Source organism: Capra hircus, chromosome 20 (genome assembly GCF_001704415.2).
Source record: "Capra hircus breed San Clemente chromosome 20, ASM170441v1, whole genome shotgun sequence".
In the NCBI taxonomy this organism is placed as follows: domain Eukaryota; kingdom Metazoa; phylum Chordata; class Mammalia; order Artiodactyla; family Bovidae; genus Capra; species Capra hircus.
The window spans coordinates 10,667,882-10,674,371 of NC_030827.1; the positions used below are offsets into that span (position 1 = coordinate 10,667,882).

At 43.8% G+C, this 6,490-nt stretch overlaps 1 pseudogene; it reads left to right on the forward strand.

Annotated features, from left to right (window-relative positions):
- LOC102188442 lies at positions 204 to 964 on the forward strand (annotated as a pseudogene).

Genomic DNA, 6,490 nt, shown 5'->3' on the forward strand with positions numbered 1-6,490 from the left:
CCAATGCATGAAAGTGAAAACTGAAAGTGAAGTTGCTCAGTCATGTCCGACTCTTTGTGACCCCATGGACTGCAGCCTACCAGGCTCCTCCATCCATGGGATTTTCCAGGCAAGAGTACTGGAGTGGGGTGCCATTGCCTTTCTGGATCAAACGTTATAATTAATGATTAAAAATTAAATTCTGCTCTTTCCCGGCTAGAACCATGGAGGGTGCAGAAGAGAAGAAAAAGAAGGTTCCTGCTGTGCCAGAAAACCTTAAGAAAAAGCCGAAGAATTTCGCAGAGCTTAAGATCAAGCGACTGAGAAAGAAGTTTGCCCAAAAGATGCTTCGAAAGGCAAGGAGGAAGCTTATCTATGAAAAAGCTAAGCATTACCGCAAGGAATACAGGCAGATGTACAGAACTGAAATTCGAATGGCTAGGATGGCACGAAAAGCCGGCAACTTCTATGTACCTGCGGAACCCAAATTGGCGTTTGTCATCAGGATCAGAGGCATCAACGGCGTGAGCCCAAAGGTTCGAAAGGTGCTGCAGCTCCTTCGCCTCCGGCAGATCTTCAGCGGCACCTTTGTGAAGCTCAACAAGGCGTCAATTAACATGCTGAGAACTGTGGAGCCATACATTGCATGGGGGTACCCAAATCTGAAGTCTGCAAATGAACTGATCTACAAGCGTGGTTATGGCAAAATCAACAAAAAGCGAATTGCCCTGACAGTCAATGCATGGATTGCTCAATCTCTTGGGAAATATGGAATTATCTGCATGGAGGATCTGATTCATGAGATCTATACAGTTGGAAAACATTTCAAAGAAGCAAACAACTTCCTGTGGCCCTTTAAATTGTCTTCTCCACGAGGTGGAATGAAGAAAAAGACCATCAGTTTTGTAGAAGGTGGAGATGCTGGCAACAGGGAAGACCAGATCAACAGACTTATTAGAAAGATGAACTAAGGTATCTACCAGGATTATTTTTGTAATCTGGTTAATAAACAATTGAAACAAAACAAAAAATAAATAAATTCTACTTACTAGTCAGGCACATTTCAGGTACTTAATAAATACTCAGTGAATAAATGAATGAACTTAACCTTATTCCAGCTGTCCAAAGAGCTTAACATCTGCATGGGAGAAAGCCCCATGAATGACTTTTCTGGCTTTTACCGAAGGGTCCCTGGGATCCGTCAGCAACAGTGGAAGAACTCCGAATTGGGCCAAGTTCACCTACAAGCAGCCGCTTTTGATAAAAGCTCAGTTCTCTTATTAATATTCCTTCAACTCTTTCTGGAGCCCTGGCAATCTCCTTTTGGAAAGCAAATGCACTATAGGCAGAAGCTGAATCAGAAAGTCAGAATGCAAGGTTCAGTCCCAGTTGGGCAGCAAGACATCCCAAATCAACCCTTTGGTACATTTTGGTAGGATGGATATGCAAAAGGTTGACAGCACTTTTGAGTCTATCTATAGAAACATTAGATTGGTTGCCAGAGGTTAAAAAAAGAATCAGTCTATTAGAATTTACTTATGATAAGTGGAGTTGCCAAGAGGCTGCACTGTAAGATTCTGGCTTTTCGTGAGTCCTACTCACTGGTGGCCGGTGTTAGAAACAGAACTTGTTGACTTTGGGATCTAGTGATTGTTTTAAATTAGCGCCTCAAGGACACAGAACTACTTTCCTTCTTTACTGCCTACTTTTCGGTCCCTCATTTTTATTATTGATTCTGCTTTCTCTCCTTCGTGTGCGAATCTCTTTGTTTGGCAGGAACCAGCCATTAGAAGATTTTTTTTTTTGTCTACTGAATTCTTTAGGTGCTGAAGATTTAGCTAACTGGGAATTGAATGGAGGAAAGAGTCAAGCAGGGAAATTTGTGCATGAAATGGATTTTTTTGTTCCTCTGAGGATTTGTTGTAAGCAGATATAAAGTGTCTTTCTCCCTCAGAGTACCTCCAAGGGCTTTCATAAATCAATTAGTCACTGGCGGGGCAAGAGAGAGGAGGGGGAGAATAAGCCGTGTGGTGACAGCCAGGGACCCTGGCTGCTCTCTCTCTCTCAGGCATGCTGTCCTTGATCATTAGATAACCACAGTGACACTTCACCCCCTGGAGACTGTTTCCATTACAGTCAGAACATCAGAGCAAGGGGAAGGCTTTCAGGATCTCATTCTGCTCCGCTAATAAACAAACACCCACAAGAAGAGATTGAGGAAGAGGGAGGCTGGCCATCCTTTTGAGACACAAAGCCAAGAAAATGAAATGAAAAGAAATCAATCTTTTATTTGCTCACTTGGGCTCCAGAATACTTATGTATTCTCTGGAATGTTCAGCCTTTGACTCTCAATGTGGAATTAGGATGTTTCTCTCAGTTCAATAGACGAGACCAGCGAAGCACCACCAAGGAATCTTCATTCTAAGAGGATAAGGCTCTTGGCACAGTGCTTCTAAGCTTACAAAGTAGGTGCAGCATATCTCCTGCCAGCTTCTCAGCAGGCAGAGCCTACAGCATATGTAGGACCCATGAGGTACAGCGTGAGGGCGGCTCTGAGGAACACCTAAAAATGTGTCCAGCGGAGCTGTCAGAACAATTCTCCATCAGTCACTCTGCAGGAACAAATGGAGCGTCTGAAATGCACGTCATTTAGGCACATGTTTTGAACTTGGAGTTCCTGGCTTGTGGATGTTAAGGCCATGGGGGAGATAGGAGTCAGGATGGGAGAACAGGGTGACCATTGCAAAGGGTTCAAGAGAGTAAAGGTGAATCCCATCATTTATAAGATCTGGAGACTTTCAGCCTACTCAGCAAGCAGAGGAATTAGAAAGAAAAAAAAATGCTTCTTATATAATAGCTGAGAGCTCTTATCTCATTCTTGGGAACAAGCTGGGGGGTAGGTGGCAACTATTTTGGTCTTCAGTTTCACAGTCGGCAGAGCTGAGATATGGGGAAGAGAGTTGGTCTGTCTGCCCACTGAGCCAGATGTGCATGGCAAGAGTCCCTATAAAATCCTCCATCAATGTGGTTCACTCTGCCCCGAGTCCTCTGGCAACCTCCTAGAGACGGAGAACATACAGCATCACTGAGGTCACCCGACAGACCTGGAGGCAGAAGACCTGAGCTTGAATTCTGGCTCGTCTGCTTACTAGCTCTGAGGTCAGGCAAGCTTCTTAATCCTTCTGCAGCAAATCTCTCAATTTGCTTCTCTTTAAAATGAGGATGACAATAGCATAGGGCATTGGGAGAATTAAAAGTGCTTGAAAGCACTTAACCCCCCTGTCTCATATAACTCAGTAAATGCTAAGTGGATCTGAATTTAAAGAAGTAAAATGAGCCCAGATTTCCTTCTCTGACTTCTTTCAATCTCTCGGATAAGCAAACTCCAGCTTCACCGATGCTCATAGGTTTCCCATGCCTGTGACTCTCAAAGTGTGCTTTCTGGACCCTGAGCGTCAGAGGTGCAGACAGACCTGTGAGACGTGCGCATTCTCAGGCCCCACCCTAGGGGGCCTGAGTCAGAAACCTTGGGGGGTGAGTGGAGGGCAGCAGTCTATATTTTAAGAAGTCTTCAGGTGATTTGGATGCATACTCAAGTTTGAGAACCACTGCCCTATATTAACTTCACGGTGCCAGGATTAAAGCCCCTGTGGGGCAACAGGCGCAATCGTTTCTGCAGTGTGCCTGACAGCTTGAGCTCGGGCATTTATTGGTTATACCTCTATATCTCTTCTGTCCTTGGCCATTTGTTGAGATGAGAATGGCAAAAGGAATTTGCTAATGGTGATCATCCTTCTGAACTTTTACAACAGTCTGCTTTTTGTTTTTGTTTTTTTGGTGCAGGGGATAGAATTGACAGTTTGATGATGGGTCTGCACGAACATGGAACTAGTAGAAGAAATTGTCAAGGACAATCCCAGATCTCCACAGTCCTTGTACTGTTGGAGTGTGCAGACACAGAACAGTCTGAAATAAAACACTCAGGAAAGTGTTGTGCTCCGACATACAAACTCTGCAGGAAGATGCTAAAATTTATTAGATATTCAGAAGGAATCTGAGCGTGTTGACAAGTATTGAAACGACTTTGAAAGTACTTTGAAACTTAAATCTGTGATGTAAAACTTGGATATTTTAGAGTTGTGGAGAAGATGAACCTTTCTCTTCATCTCTCCCATAGAGGGTGGGAGGCTGTGTCACCTGAGTGACTCCTCACTTATTCTGTGTAACTTCTTTTATGTATTTATTAAAATTTTCTGGACTTTTTTTTTTTCTGGTTGAAGCATAGTTGACTTACCAGAGTCTTCTTTTTCCTGATGGGTGTTTGCAAAATATCAAGCCTAGTTCCTTCATAGTGACTTCCTAAGAGCTTCATAGTGAGACTGGCTCCTGTGCCCTTCTCCCTGCATGCCCCGCTCCTACTCCTTCTCCAATTTTATTCCTTTCTAGAAAAGGTTAGAAACCCCCCTTACCTTTTAGGGGGATGGCCTTGGTTGAGTTCCCTTAGCAGCACCTCACAGCATAAAATATTTAAATCCTAAGATCTCTTGGCATACGGTAGTGCAACATTTTCATTTTACAGATGACAAAATTGAAGTCCAAAGATGGAACTGCCTGGCTCCAACTTCAAGATTCTTTAAACTACTCCCTAATGGAAGTGTCTCCACACAGTCTATGAGTTTAGTAATCACGGGGCGTGGCAGGGAAAAGGGGAGTCATCAAATAAGAAGCTCTGTCTTCACCCCTAGTTTTTCAAATATCATACCTGTTAAAAAGGTCAATCTATACACGGGTCATACCGTAATTTTCCACCTTTGTTTGTATAAATGGGGAACAAGATGTTTGGCCCATTTTTAGTTGTGGTCACTGGGGAATGGGTGAAGTCAAAACCAAACAAGTCCCACAAAATCTCTAATTTATCTTTTTGATGGAAGAACTCACCATTGGCAAGCCCTTAGCTTTTAATTGCTGCCATAGTCATGCTCTTCACTTCCATGGGGGAAGAGTGGGTGGGACCCCATCCTTCACATCATATTTATAGGTTTTGCTCAAAACACTTGAGTTTCCAGGCCCAATCACTATTTTCTCCCTCTGAAGTAGCTTTAAAATAGGAACAAAGTGCTTCTCTTTCCCTTCAGCACTAGGAATATCAGGTGTTTACTTAATATTCCTTAAATTTTGCTTGGCGTGCTTCATGCTGACATTCTGAAGTGCCCAGGCAATAATAAGTCAGGTGATTTCTTAGATGTTCAGGGAACAGTGCATACAGCCAAATGCATAATTTTTCAGGATAATGGATGAAAACCTTGGCCTGGGTTCCTCCTAGCCAGACAGATCATCAAAATAAAAAAGGAGTGTGTGTGTGTGTGTGTGTGTGTGTGTGTATTTCACTTTTATTTTCTTTCTGACACTGTGGTGAGGGTACAATTGAATGTTCACTATACGCTAGCATAATGATAGTACTGGACGCTTACTGATCACTTACTAGGTACCAGGATTTGCATGGACTTGTGTCTATAGATCTCATGTATTTCTCACCACTCTTGGTAGAAGAAGTTTTATCCATACTTTGCAGACTCAGTGGAGTAGTTTGTCACAGTTTCTGTGGGGAGTAAGTAGGAGAGCTGGGCTTCAAACCCAGGCTACTGTTGCTGCTGCTAAGTTGCTTCAGTCATGTCTGACTCTGTGCGACCCTATAGACGGCAACTCACCAGGCTCCCCTGTCCCTGGGATTCTCCAGGCAAGAACACTGGAGTGGGTTGCCATTTCCTTCTCCAATGCATGAAAGTGAAAAGTGAAAGTGAAGTCGTTCAGTTGTGTCTGACTCCCAGCGACCCCATGGACTGCAGCCCACCAGGCTCCTCCGTCCATGGGATTTTCCAGGCAAGAGTGCTGGAGTCGGGTGCCATTCCCTTCTCCAAACCCAGGCTACCTGGCTTAATACTGCTTCACTTGCTTTTGGAAAGTCTAATCTTTGTTTTTTGTTCTTACTTGCTGGTGGGTGTAGAGTGTTGCCATGAGGCAAGGTAGGACCTAATCCTTGTGTAAATGACAAACTGTGGGTCAGTTAGGTGAGGAAAAAGCTTGGGCCAAATGTCTTTCTGGAAGAACCTAAATCTGAATGGTCAGAGCTGAGGGAATTAAGCATCTGTGGGAAAGAGAATGGAAGGGAGACTTTAGGAAGGGACTGTTGAAAGGGTGGATAAGGTCAGGAGGTGCTTGGGATCAGTCTCTATGAGCAAGGTGTGGGAGAATTATTTAATCTTGAGCTACGTTGGGCTTTAGAATGAATGACCCCTCCCCTCTGTGCTGTACCCCGCTTCTCCCATTCTCCTGCAGCAAGAACAGCCATCTTCAGTGTACCTTGGAAAGTGGTAATCCCTCGCTTTTAACCCCTTTCAGGTTTTTTTTTTTATTACACTTAAATATAATCTGAAGCCTTCACCTTTGTCTGCAAGGCTGTAGCAGTTATTTTTGGTGCCCTCCCCTTACCTCCTTGGGACTCATTCTGTGA